Below are 15341 nucleotides of genomic sequence, written 5' to 3' on the forward strand. Positions count from 1 at the left end.
AAAATATGAAAAGATTGCCGAGTTTTGGCCTTCCAGCTCGTTAAAGCGACAGGAAGAGCTATCCCTCCTCTAGATTTTAATCTTTTTGGACCTGAGGGATTATTGCACAAAAAGATCGAGCGCTTGTTTAGTTCGGCTCGTTAAAACTATCGAAAATTCATCCCTTCTGTATTGTTTTATACTTTTTCGGACTTAAGGGATTAGATGACGAAAAAGGAATTTCGTAGTTAACTTTACATACCTTTTCAGACTCTCTAAAAATGAAAAGGACCGAGTTATCTTTGTCGTTAGACTCGTTAAAAAGATTAATAGCGACAAACTTGTCTTTAGACGAGAACGAGTTTCACTATCGCTAGGCTCGTTAAAACGTAGCGATGGGTTTGCCCGAAGGGAAAATTATAGAACAAGCATATGTTATCCTCCTCAAGCTTGACAAAAATAAAGAGGTATTGGTCAGCAATGACTGGGGAAAAATTGGGAAGAAAACTCAAAGAACCTTTATTGGTAGCAAGTCGCTCTTGAACTTGACACTTCCACTCCGTGCCCGAGTCGGGTTGGGTTGTTTCATTCACTGGTCACATCACCATGGTCATGCCATACCATCCACATTTGGGGTAAATGCTACCAATCCATCACATAAGTGTCGCTGACATGTTCAAGAGAAGTCATCCAGAAGAAGTCACCCGTGTCCCATCCACTACCATACATTATACTTCATTCTTTCATGACCGCCATCCTGAACCATATATCATCAGATTGTTTTCACCTCCATCAAAATCATTTAATCCGTTTCGTGTCATTGATGTGGGATTCATTAAGGCCCTCCTTTGACGGATCGCTTCTTGTCGACATCAGCTCATTATCCAAGAAGTTGATCTAGGAACACCCCATTCAGTACTTTGAAGCTTGCATACCTCAATGGCAAGTTTCTCACTTCCGGTGACAGGTATACCTCAATGGCCTTCGACCGAAAGATTCTGCGTGGTGTTCGATGCCAAGTCCTTTATTCACACCACGTGAATTTTATTGCAGTACCTTGAGGGTCATTATCATTATCGGTGATTCCTCTCACGCTTGTTAACAGTTTACATCATTGACTGGTAATCAAGCAATGTCTTTCCATGTTCGACTTCAAAACAATTCTCACATGGATCGACTTGTACTTCGAGTGAAGATCGGACGAGATTGAAGACCCCAGATCTAGTTTCATCCATCCGGGCTGCGATATATATTCAGGAAAATAAAGACATTGAAATGTACAACATTGCAGCACAGATAATCATCCTACCAAAAGGATGATGGCTCCATCAGAACCATCAGTCTACCATCAGACAATTGTCTGTCCTATGTACATAAAAATGAATTTATAAAGCTGAGCATGGGAATGCCCACCTCAGCTAGATCATGAAAATAGTATGAAAATAATGTATCGTATTGTATCTTATTACAGGTCTCCTCCTAGCATTGAAAGAACTTCGGATCCTCCTAATAAAGCATTTCACCCGATAAACGGCCTCATACTTTAGGGGGCAACTGTTATAGACATTTTTGTGCCTTACAGCTCTGAGCATGAAATTTCCATAAACCAAGGGATCCAAAGTCCCTAAACATGTTGTTCCGACCCCTAAAGGAACAAGGTCAACAAACTACAGCTTCTCCTAGAAGTTCTCCACCAGAAACTGCTCAGAATCAGTCAAACCAGGATCATTTCAGCTGCTCCACTAGCTAGCTGCGTTGCATAGCACCCAAGTACACTGGCTAGGTGCGTTGCAACGCACTTGAATGCACTACCAGGGTGCGTTGAGCGGGAAATGACAAATGGCAGTGCCATTCCACGAGATGGAAAGACAATGGAAGCTTCCAGAATCTTCTCCAATGACACTTGCCTCACTGAGTTCGACCAAGGATGAGTAAGAGACCCTCAGTCTCCAAGTGGAAGCAAGAACTGACAGTGAGAAGCCACTAGTCAAATCATAAGCTGACTCATCTTCCTTGCATACATCTATATATGGATCCCTCATCCCAGAGATCCAGGGGGCTGGAATTTTGATATTGCAGAGAATTGTTGTTGGTTTTGAGAGAGATAATTAGACTATTGGGTGATTTATGCTTTGTTGGAGGTGAGAAGGGACTTCTATGCTGGGAGGTTGATGCTGGATCAGGAATCATCGATTGTAACTCCTCCTGGATCTTCTTGTTTTATCAATAAAACTATTTGAGTTTCTCCTACATACTTGTGTTTCATTGATGATTGTTACATTTGTATGTTTAGCTTATATCTGATCCTAAGCTTTTTATGAACGTAAACCCATGTCTTTGTATAGTTTCTTTCTTCTTTGATCTTGCAGGTATTGTGCAGCTGGGCAAGTGAAGGAGCAAGTGGTTGGAAGCTATCAAAGAGAAGAGGAACTGGGCCAAAGGAACTAGCGCAAGACACCGGTTAGTTCATCCTTTGCTTCTTTGTTTATAGTTCATAAAGAAGAATATACAAGTAGTTTTTTCTGTTTGTTTCTAAGGTCACTGTCATGCCTTAGTGGGATAGGGTCTTTCCGAATGGATACTTTTCCCGATAACACTCCATCCCATAAAAAATTCCTTTCTCGACCATTACACATTTTATCATTATATGCATAGGGAACAGGTGATGGTTTTCATACCTGATCCTACTTGTGATGTAGAATTACTAGAGAATCTTGCACACTAGAATTGGAATTCATAATATGATCATCTTGAAGGTGTTGATACAATTTTCTTTCTTCTGCAGAGGCCCTTATAGCTTAATGATTCTTGGATTGATAAAATTGTTGTGTGTGTTCAGGTTTCTTCTCAATGTCTAATCTGCATCTAGTGGAGTGGATGGATTATCTGATATCTGCTTTCTAAGGATGGTGTGTCCCTTATCAACTTCAGAATGGCTTCATAATGCTTAAGGTGGCTAGATCTTCTCCTCTGTGTGTGAGAAAAAAATTGATGCTCAGTTCCGTTGTAACTGTACAGGCTGCTACAGGAGGAATCTCCTTCTTGTAGCAGTCACTAAATTCCTCTTCGAGACCTCATATTTCATATGGGATTGAGGGAAAGTCATAAGAGGTATAATGAAAATATTAAAATCATTAAGAGGTGGTGTAGGTGGGGGGAAAGTTGAAGACAAATCCTTTTCTGGTTTTTTTTTTCATATAGGGTAGAGTGGAATTTAAAGATGACTCTTGTTTCGATGGAGTGGATGAGTGATGAAGGTGATATGGGTAGACCTCTGTCAACATTTCCTAAAGAATACATGACCTTTTTACCTCTTCCTCCAATCAAATCTTCCACATGTAGCATTTCAGGCTACTCCTGTACCATTTCAGGCTGCTCCTGTAGCATTTCAGGATAGTGTTGTAGCATTTCAAAAAGGAGGAAAAACATGATTCTATTGCTGGCTAGATGATGGAGAGAGGTAGGTATGTGAGTGAAGAGGGAGGAAATGTAATGGATGGATGGAAAAATGGAGGAATGAATATGTAGAATCTGTTATGTAGCCATGGTTCTGTTGAATGTCTAGAGTCCTGCAAAAGAGAGATGTTAGAAAAATTGGTGTAGGAACTCCTTGTGTTTTTTTTTCTTTGGTTGATACATGCAGGCTGCCTCTGCCAAGGTTTTCAACCTGCATGCTTTCCCTAGGAGCCTCAGAGGAAGTTTTCACTTGGGGATCTTTTCATCTTTTTTTTTTCTTTTGCTTTTTTTTTTTCTCTTGGGCTGCCTTAGAGAGGTTTTCAATGCTAGAGTTAGCCTTAGATGCCTCACAAAGGTTTTCACCTAGGCCCTTTATTTATTTTTCTCTTTTTTGTCTTTGTTTTTAGAATATTTTTGGATTTAGGACTATGAGACTCCCAATCACATTCAATTCTCTGCTGATTGAACTAATAAATTCTTCCTTGGATAGAGGTCTTTTATACAACTTCAACCTATAACCATTGACAAGTAAGGGTCATCAATTGTTCTGACCTGGATAGACCCAACCATCTTGTTATTTACTTTCTCTTGAAATCCTTCAATCCAGAATCCTACATCAAGGCCCAATCTCCTTCTTGAAAAGTATTCTCTTTAATGTGTTTGTCATGCCAAATCTTCCTTTATAGTTGGATTACCTGAGTGTGCAGGAGAGATTGCAACCTAAATTCATCTAGACCATTGAGTTGGATCAACCTCTCCTGTTGTGCTATAGTGAGTTCTAATTCTAACTGAGCTACCATCCTTAAGGTGTTGTATTCAAATTCAATAGATAACATGGAATTCTTCCCATAGACTAGTTGAAATGGAGTGAATTCAGCGATGGTATTCCATGTGGTGTTGTAGGCCCAAGTGGCTTCCACATGTCAATCTACCCAACCGTTTCTACTACTACTAACAACCATGGTTATAATGTTCTCCAATTCACTGTTTGTGACATCCACCTACCCATTTTCTTGAGGGTGATAGGAAGTGGATGTCATGTGCATGATGTGGTGCTGCTTCATGAGATATTAAATCAAATTTAATGTAAATTGTGCTCCTTGATCAATGACTAACTCCCTTGAAAAACCAAACTTGTAGAAGATGTTCTCCCTTAGAAATTCAGCCACATTTTTCTCAGTTTCTACCTTTATTTACTTTGTTTCAACCAATTTAGTCAACTAATCAGTGCACATAATGATATATTTCTTCTGTCCTGATGGGGGATCAATAGGTCCAATGAAATCCATGCTCCACTTCTAAAATGGCTCTAGAGTCACTTGATATTATAATGGAATTTCATCCTTGGGTGTGGGTTTACCCATCCTTTGGAACTAGTCACACCTGGTGGTGTACTTGCGTCCTGATGTAAAGTGGGCCAGTAATAACCTAATTGTAGAACTTTGAAGGTTGTCCTCTTAGCAACAAAGTGGCCCCCATAGATTCCATCATGGCATGATGAGAGGATGTCAAAGACCTCCTCTTCCCTCACACATCTCCTCAGGATCTGATCTAGCCCCAATCTGAAAATATTTCCCCCAATCCAAGTGAATGGGGAACTTTTCCTGACAATCTTGGTTTTCTCCTTGGAGGATAGATTAGAAGGGAACCTCCTAGAAACCAAGTAGTTGGATATATCAAAAAAACAAGGAGAAAGCACTGATATGGGAAAGATATGTTGATCTAGAAGTTGATCATCCACCATTTCTTCCTTTTCTACAAGTAGGGTTAGTCTTGACAAGAAATCTGCAACCACATTCTCTTTCCCTAGTTTGTCAATAATAGTCAAATCAAATTACTGTAATAATAACAACCATCTAATTATCCTTGCATTGACATCAATTTTATTCATTAAATACTTAATGGTTGCATGATCAGTGTGAACAAAAGTTTGATAACCAGTGATATAATGCTTAAACTTGTTCAAAGAATGTACCACTGCCAAGAGTTAGTTTTCAGTGATAGTATAATTTAACTCAGCTTTAGAAAGGTTCTTATTGATGAAATAGATATCATAAGGAAATTTGTCTTCCACTTTTCCTAAGGCTTCCCCTATAACTTTATACAATGCATCTGTGTGTATATGGAAAGGTAATGCCCAGTTGGGACCCCTAAGGCTAGGTGCAGTGGTCAACTTTTCTTTCAGTACTTCGAAGGCTTCTTAACAGTTCTTTGCCCAACAAAAATCTAAATATTTAGCCAACAATCCAAACAAATGTGAAGTCATTTTACTAAAGTATTTAATGAACCTTCTATAATACCTAGCTAATCCAAGGGAACTCATGACATCTCTTTGTTTTTGAGAGATAGGGACCCTTTTGATGATGGAAATTTTGTTTGGGTCAACATGTATCCCTTCCTTGGATATAGAATGGCCAAGGATAGTCCCTTTTATTTTCTTCTTGTTTTTTTTTCTCTTTTTTTCTCCTAGGTTGCCTCAGAGAGGTTTTCAACCCTGGAGTTGGCCTTAGATGCCTCATGGATGTTTTCATCTAGGCCCTATTTTTTTATTTTTATCTTTAGAATTTTTGTGGACTAAGGGTTGTGAGCCTCCCAATCACATTTAATTTTCTGCTGATTGAAATGACAAATTCTTCTTTGGACAAATGTATTTTACAAAACTTTATTCTATAACCATTTACAGGTAACGAGATCCCTTCCTCATCAATTGTTCTGATCTGGACATACCCATTCTCATGACATTTCTCTACTATATAGGGACCCAGACGTCTTGTCATTAGATTTCCCTTGAAATTCTTGAACCTGGAATCATATAGCATGGCCCAATATCCTTCTTGAAAATTATTCTCTTTGATGTGTTTGTCATGCAAAATCTTCTTTTGTAGCTAGATTACTTTAGTGTGCAGGAGAGCTTGCAACCTAACTTCATATAGACCATTGAGTTGGAGTAGCCTCTCCTGCTTTTCTATAGTGAGATCTAAGTTTAACTGGACTGCCATCCTTAAGGTGTTATATTCAAATTCAATAGATAACAGGGCCTTTTCTCATAGACTAGTTCAAATGGGGTAAATCCAGTGGTGGTCTTCCAAGTGGTTTTATAGGCCCAAGTGGCTTCCATAAGTCTATCTGCAAAATCCTTTTTGCTGCTACTAACATCCTTGGTAAGAATGTTCTCTAATGCTCTATTTGTGACTTCTTCCTGCCCATTCACCCGAGGGTGATAAGAAGCATATTTCCTATGCTTGATGTGGTGCTGCTTCATGAGATCTTCAATCAGATTTGATGTAATTTTTCTCCTTGATCAATGACTAACTCCCTTGGAAAACCAAACTTGTAGAAGATGTTCTACCTCAGAAATTCAGTGACCTTTTTCTCAATTGTTTCCTTTACTTCCTTTATTTTATCCCATTTAGTCAAGTAATCAGTGCACACAATGATATATCTCTTATGTCCTGATGGGGGATCAATAGGTCCAATTAAATCCATGCCCCACTTCTCAAATGGCTCTAAAGCCACTTGAGGTTGTAAGGGAATTTCATCCTTTGGTGTGGGTTTACCCATCCTTTGGCACTAGTAACACTTGTTGGTGTACCTTCTTTCATCTTGATCTAAAGTGGGCCAATAATGATCTGATTGTAGAACTTTGAAGGTTTTCCTGTTAGCAGCAAAGTGGCTCCCACAGGGTCCATCATGGCATGCTGATAGGATTTCAAAGACCTTCTATTTCCTCACACATCTCCTCAAGATATGATCCGGTCCCAATCTGAAAAGACTTCCCCCATCCCAAGTGAATGGGGCACTTTTCCTGACAATATTTCTCTTCTTCTTGGAGAATAGATTAGGAGGTAACCTCCCAGCAACCAAGTAGTTGACTATATCAGCAAACCAAGGAGACAACATTGAGATGGAAAAGAAATGTTATAATGGAAGTTCATAGGGAGGGTTAGTCTTCCTTTCCCATAGGGAGGGTTATTCTTGACAAGAAATATGAAACCACATTCTCTTTCCCTTGTTTATCAATAATAGTCAAATAATTTTCTTGTAATAATAACAACCATCTAATTATCCTAGCATTGACATTAGGTTCATTCATTAAATACTTAATGGTTGCATGATTAGTGTGAACAAAATTTGGAAAACTAGTGATATAATGCCTAAAGTTTTTCAATGAATGTACCACTACCAAGAGTTCCTTCCTAGTGACAGTATAATTTAACTCAACTTTGAAAAGGTTTTTATTGATGAAATAGATAACATAAGGAAAAAAAATTTCCACTTGTCCTAAGACTGCCCCTACAGCTTTGTCTGAGTCATCTGTGTGTATATGAAAAAGTAATTCCCAGTTGGGACCCCTAAGGAAGGTTACAGTGGTCAACATGTCTTTCAGTACTTGGAAGGCTTCTTGACAGTTTTTTGTCTAGCAAAAATCCAAATATCTAGCCAGAAATCCAAACAAGGGTGAAGGTAGTTTACTAAAGTCTTTGATAACTCCTGACATCTCTTTGTTTTTTAGGGATATGGACCTTTTTACTGATGGAAATCTTGTTTTGGTCAACCTGTATCCCTTCATTTTATATAGAATGGTCAAGGACAGTCCCTGCATTCATCAAAAATTCATATTTCTTAGGACTCAATGAAAGATTCATTTCAATTCATTTCTTTAATAATTTGCACAAATTTGAAAGAGCTTCCTGGAAGTCACATCCATAACAAGCTAAATCATCCATGTATATCTCAACAGAGTCATGAACAAGTTCAACAAAGATACTTAGAACTACCCTCTGGGAAGTAGCAGGGGAATTACACATACCGAATGGAAGGACGCTATAAGAAAATGTACCCCAAGGACATGTAAATTTGGTTTTATCTTGGTCTTAATGGCTTATTTGGATTTGGTTGTATCCACTAAATCCATCTAAGAAGGAGAAGAATTTATTTCCTGCAAGGCCATCTAGGACATGGTAAATCAAGGGCAAAGGAAAATGGTCCTTTTTTGTAGTCTTGTTAATTTCTTGGTAATCAAAATAAATCCTCCACTTCCCATTTTTCTTGGGGACTAAAACAAGAGGTGACACACATTCACTGTCTAAAATGGGGTATATGAACCCTGCATCTAGTAAATTTTGAAATTATTCTTTCACAATGTCCTTAAGAGCTGGGTTCATCCTTCTTTGGGGTTGGCACATAGGATTTCATCCCTATTTGATTTAAATATGATGAGTACAGACTAAGGGATGCATACCTTTAATTTCCTTATAATCCCAATCGAAAGAATCCAGGTCTTGCCTCAGTACACTGCATAACCATTCTTCCTACTCAAAAGAAAGAGATGGATTTATATTTAGAGTTACGGATGGGCTAATCTCCACAATCTTGGCATGTTCCAGGCTAGATTCAGTGGAGCACAAATCAGCCCAAGGGCTACTCTCATATTCTTCCATCAACTCATCAACTGATATGGGTGTGGGAGGATAATTTTCTAATATATGGTAATTAAGGTCATCTTCATCAAGATTCCCCTCTCCTATAACAGTATCTAAAGTGCATATAGGGTATAGGGATGTATGATAAAATTATTCCTCTCTCTCAACCTCTAACCATAAGGGTAAATCATGCTGAATAAAAGGTTGAGCAAGAGGATGAAACAAAGGTTGCTTTGATAAATGTTTGTTCTTAATAGTCATGTTCCCATCCCCGTAACTAATGTAGGCATCATTAGTGGCCAACCAAGGTCTCCCTAGGATGAGAGGATAACCATAAAACATGGTTTTGGGCTGGAGGACCAGGAAATTAGTGGGGTATTCTCAGGAGTCAATGGTGACCATCATATCCTAAATAACTCCCTCAGGAGCTACTGTGGATCTGTCTGGAAGCTACAACACTATAGTGGTCTTGCTAAAAATCCCTTGCATGTTGAGCTTCAACATGGTTCCCACAGTGATTACATTGATTGCAACCCCCAATATCAATCAATCTATTAGGGATAAAAATGCCATCAATATTCACATCCACTACTAGGCTACCAGGATGAAAATACTTTGGAGAGATCAGCTTCCCAAGCATTAGATCAGATAGTTGTCCAACAAAATTGATTGTGGGGGTATATCTTCCTCTTCTCCTAGGGATTTTGAAATATTCATCCTTGATAATATTGTTGTAAATGGGAACATATTTGATGGCTTGGAGAAGGGGTATCTTGACACACAAGCTCTTCAATTCTCCCAGAAGTTTAGCCTCTTCTGGGGTGTGTTGTTTAGAGTGGACAAATCTTTCAGGATAAGGAGGTGCATTTACTTGAGGGACACTCTCTTCCTTATCTTATTCAAGCTCTTTATGTGGATAAGGTGGGGGATTATCTAGGAGCACCTTCCCAGACTGAAGGTTGATTTCTTGGATTTCCACAACATAAGTAGGATAAGATGTCTCCCCATTGTAAACATGTTGTACCTGCTTATTGTTTGGGTTCAGATTGGGTTGAGTAGGCATTTGAGGTTTCTTAGGTGGATTTTGGTGAGGATCTTGTTGTTGATGTTGAGGTCAAGGTGGACGTAGTACATTAAGAGGTTGGGTTGTTTGAGGCCTCCACCCTCGTGATGGATTACCCCATTGGAGAGGTTGGGGTGGATATGGCTAAAAGGGAGGGTTTATAAGCTGAGGAGGATATTAAGGAGCATAAGACCAAGGAGGAGGTGTGAACCATGATGGATGAGTGGAAGGGTACCAAGGATGGAAATTTGAATTCTGATTTGGATTGTAGTGAGGATAATGTGCACCTTGCATGCCTTGTTGATATGGTCGAGGACTAGGGGGTCTCCTTTGGTTAATGAAGCATAGCTGCTTTGACCCACCTTCTACCCCTCCTTGGTATACAACCTTTAGGCCTGGTAGAGAGGGACATTTTTCTATTGCATGATTCTCTTCACAAACTAAGTATACTTCTATGACATTTAGTGGGAATTCATTCCTAGGATGTCTTTCAGTACATCTAGGGAAAAAGATAGCCAGTGCCCTTTCTGCTTCCTCTTGTCTCCTTTTGATTTTCATAGTATCCATTTTCAGGAAAGGGTATGCAACATTTCTCTCTTAAAATATTCCAACATACTTCTTAACTCATGCTTGATGGTTTTTGTGGAGGTAGAGGAACTGACCAAGATTTGGCTACGACTACCCTTCTTCCTAGTAACCCTATAGTGATTCTTAAATATAGTTTTGATGTCATCATAAGGCAAGCTGTAGATATCTCCTCCAGATAGCATGTTGAGGGTTTCCATTACATCCTCCTTGATCCCTCAGAGAAGAAATATCTTGAGTGACTCAAGATCAAGGGTACAATTGTCCCTTCTATAATTGAGTTAAAACATTTCCTCATAGTCCTCTAAAGATTCATCAGGTCCAAGGGTCATCCTAAAGATTTCCTCCTTTTTCTTGGACCTACAGTAACCTTGTTATTTTTCATTTAAGGTTTATTGCATTTGGGCCCAAGTAGTAATGTTGCCTCCAGGTAGAATCATAATTCAGTGCAAGGTTGCATATGTAGGTTTTAACCCTGTACAGAAATTACCTGCATATGAAATCTAAGAACAGAAAATAAACAATGTGAGAGCATAACACATAAAACAAATATACACAGAGATTTTCCCCTGGATCCCAAAACCGGGACTACCAGCTTGATTTTTTATTATGTTCCTTTCAATGTTACAATACATATTTATAGATGTTGAAGCATCCAATACCATGGATCAAAAACCATCGCGTCCAAAACAATGTGCGAAAATCATGCAAAAAACCATAGGTAGGTCTGCCCAACCTAACATAAGGTCCAAAACCAAAATTTTCCGAGGCACTGCCCTGGACCCCATAGAGTGGGGTTACTTGCACCCCTCAAACCCCTTGTGACTCCCCCCACTACGCAATAGGCGCAACGAAGGGGCGGCTTCGTCCCCCTCCTAACCCCTCGGTTAACTACATGGGCTAGTCGTGGAAAGAATATAACACAACCCAACATTATCCCACTTTTTGTTTTCTTTCCACAGGGGTCCACAAGAGATCTTAATCATTTACCCATCCCTGCAACGCCCATGATTTCTCTACACCAAGAGGACTTCTCAGAGCTCACAGATTTTGTCAATGCATCTGTAGTATTCTTCAAAGTGTCCACCTTTACCAGTAACACCTTTTTGTCTTCTATAATATCCCTCACAAATTGATACTGAACATCAATGTACTTTATCTTTGAATGATAAGCAGGGTTCTTTGCCAAGAAAATTGCACTTTGGCTGTCACAGTCTATTCTTATAGCTCCCTGTACTAACCCCATACTTGAACACAATCTTTGCAACCAAACTACTTCCTTGCTTGCATGAATGGCTGCCATGTATTCTGCCTCTGTAGTTGATAGTGCCACTACATATTGTTTCTTACTCATCCAATTGACTGCACCTCCAAATAGGTTAAACACATACCCACTTGTAGATCTTCTCTTATCCAGATCTCTAGCCCAGTCTGCATCAACAAAGCCACGACTATCCAAAACTCTGTCCAATCCTGGTCTTCCTTGGTAGCACAAACCATAATCACTAGTGCCACGCAAATACCTGAAAACCTGCTTCACTACTGTCCAATGCTCCTTCCCTGGTTTTGACGTAAACCTGCTCAATACTCCCACTGCATGTGCAATTTCTGGTCTAGTATAGACCATCACATACATCAGGCTACTGACTGCACTTGCATATGGAACACGGGACATATCCTCTTCCTCTTCTTGTGTCTTGGGACACTGTTCAGCAAATAACTTTACATCTACAGCAATAGGAACCTTCACTGGTTTACTATCCTACATATTAAAACTCTGCAATATTGTCTCAACATACTTCCTCTGGTTTAACCAGAGCTTCCTCTTTGTTCGATCTCTTTTAATTTCCATGCCCAAAATATAGTTTGCAGCACCAAGATCTTTCATGTCGAATTTGGAGGACAATTGGGTCTTCAAATCCTGGATAATTTCTTTGTCATTTCCAACCAGCAACATATCATCCACATACAAGACCAGATAAATAACACGGTCACCAATTAATTTAAAATACACACAGTGATTTTCTTTGCTTCTGGTGAAGCCAAGTCACCGTATAAATGTATCAAATTTTTGATACCACATCCTTGGTGATTGTTGTAACCCATACAGAGACTTCTTTAACTTGCATACTAGTTCTTTCTTACCCTTCACCACAAAGCCTTCAGGTTGCCACATGTAGATATCCTCTTCCAAATCCCCATGAAGAAATGTTGTTTTCACATCCATCTGTTCTACCTCAAAATCAAAAGCAGCAACAACAGATAAAAGTAATATAATAGAAGCTACCTTGGCAACAGGAGAAAAAATATCACCAAAATCAATTACTGGCACCTGGGAATAACCTTCTGCTACCAAACGAGCTTTTTATTTCTCCACCTTCCTTCTTCATTTGTCTTCTTCTTGAACACCCATTTGCTACTAATGGGTTTCCTTCCAGCCAGCAACTCCACTAGATCCCAAGCCTCATTTTTGTGCAAAGATTCCATTTCATCAACCATGGCCTCTTTCCAGAGTTTTCCATCCTCTGAACCTACTGCTTCCTTCATAGTTCTGGGATCATCATCAGTAATAGATAAAGCAAAATTTGAATAGAAAGAAGATGGACTATACCTTTCTGGCTGTGTTCTTTCTCGAACTGATCTTCTCACACCCAGAGTTTGTGGCTCTTCATCTTCTGATTCCTCCTCTGCTGTAGAGTCAGATTCTTCCTCCTTTAGCTCAAACTCTATCTTCTCAGGTTCCTTTGGTTGGACTTCATGTTTAATAACATCTTTCACCTCTCTGAACACCACATCTCGGCTGTACAAAACCTTCCTTGTTACTGGGTTCCAAATCTTATAACCCTTTAAATCATCCTTATACCCAATAAAGATGCACTTTTCAGATTTACTATCCAACTTGGTTCGTTTCTCCTTTGGAACATGTACATATGCATCACATCCAAACACCATCAGATGTGAAAGAGAGGGCTTCTTACCAGTCCATACCTCTTGTGGAGTCTTATCCTCCAACACTGATGAAGGTGATCTATTGATCAGGTAACATGCTGTCTCCACCACCTCTGCCCAGAATTCCTGTCCTAACTTGGCACCACTGAGCATGCTTCCTGCCCTTTCCATCAACGTCTTGTTCATTCTTTCTGCAAGTCCATTTTTCTGAGGTGTATATGGAGTAGTCTTCTGCCGTGCTACACCACACTTCTTACAGAATTCTTCAAATTCCTTACTACAAAACTCTCCACCATTATCTATCCTCAGCACCTTTGTCTTCTTCTCTATCTGGTTTCCCACCAAAGCCTTAAATTCTTTAAACCTGTCAAAGACTTCAGATTTCTTCTTAAGGAAATATATCCATGTATTCCTTGAGAAGTCATCTATAAATGATACATAGTACATAGACTTACCTAGTGATGGAACCTTCACAAGTCCAAACACATCACTGTGCACAAGCTCTAATATCTGTTTCACCCTCTTACTACCAGAGGGGAAACTCACCCAATTCTGCTTCTCATATACACAATTTTCATAGAAATCAAAATATAGAGAGTTATTATTCATACCTTCTACCATACCTTTACCATGAAGTATTCGAAGGCCCTTCTCTCCAATATTTCCAAGCCTTTGATGCCACAACATGGTATTCTCTCCAGAGACCACTAAATTTTTTGCTCCACTTTCGTGTTCCATAGAACTGTTGCACCCATCAACAATAGTGCTACCTTACAGCTTGTACAGAGTTCTAATCCGAACTCCCCACATCAATACTAGTGCTCCCCAAACCATCTTGCAGGTATCCTTCTCAAACACTATTTTTACACCTGCATCATCCAACTTGCTTACAGAAATCAAATTTCTGGCCAATGCAGGAATATGTAGAACACCCGGAAGTGTTCTAACCCTTCCACTTTGCAACTTCAACTTTACTTTTTCGTGACCAATGATTCTAGCCTTCCTATCATCCCCTAAGAAGACATCACCACCATCGTATTTCTCAAACTCGCAGAACCACTCTCTATGGGGAGTGAAGTGAAAGGATGCACCTGAGTCAATCAACCATGCCTCATGATCTACATGTGTACTTGAAGAAGCCAAGTACACATCCCCACCTTCATCTGAGGTGGTTTTCACCTTTGTAGAAGGAGCATCATCAGATCCCTTTCCTTTGTCAGGAGTTTTAGATTTACATCCCCTTTTGTAGTGCCCTTCCTTTCTACATTTCCAGCACACCACCTTTACAGGTTTTCCTAGAGATTTAGATCTCCCTCTAGATTTATATCTCCCACTCGATGACTTATTTTTGTTTCTGTTCTGGGACTGTCCTCGTATCGACAAGGCATCACCATTCTGGCTCTCCATATTTTTCTGTCTCATCTCCTCCGTCAGCAAGGAAGAGACTATTTCATCAAACTGCAAGGTAGTTGCATTGCTACCTATTGCAATAACCAGAATATCCCACGAATCTGGTAGAGAACACAACAAACTAATGCACTTATCTTCATCTGAAATTTTGATATCAACAGACGATAACTGACTTACCACGGTATTAAATGCATTTAGATGCTCTGTCACCGAGTCTCCATCTTTCATCCTCAGGTTATACAATTTTTTCCGCAGGAACAATTTATTCACCAGAGAATTAGATTGGTAAAAATTCCCTAACTTGTCCCACAAAGCCTTCGCCATAGCTTCCCCTGATACATTCAACAATACTGAATCTGAGACACACAATCGTATTGTGCTCTTTGCCTTCCGGTCCAACTTATTCCATTCTTCATCGGTCACTCTCGTTGGTTAAGTACCTGGATCTACTATGATCCACTGATCTTTATACACCA

This window comes from Pinus tabuliformis, chromosome J (genome assembly GCF_031772625.1).
Source record: "Pinus tabuliformis cultivar Carrire ecotype Pingquan chromosome J, CPIR1, whole genome shotgun sequence".
Taxonomy (NCBI): domain Eukaryota; kingdom Viridiplantae; phylum Streptophyta; class Pinopsida; order Pinales; family Pinaceae; genus Pinus; species Pinus tabuliformis.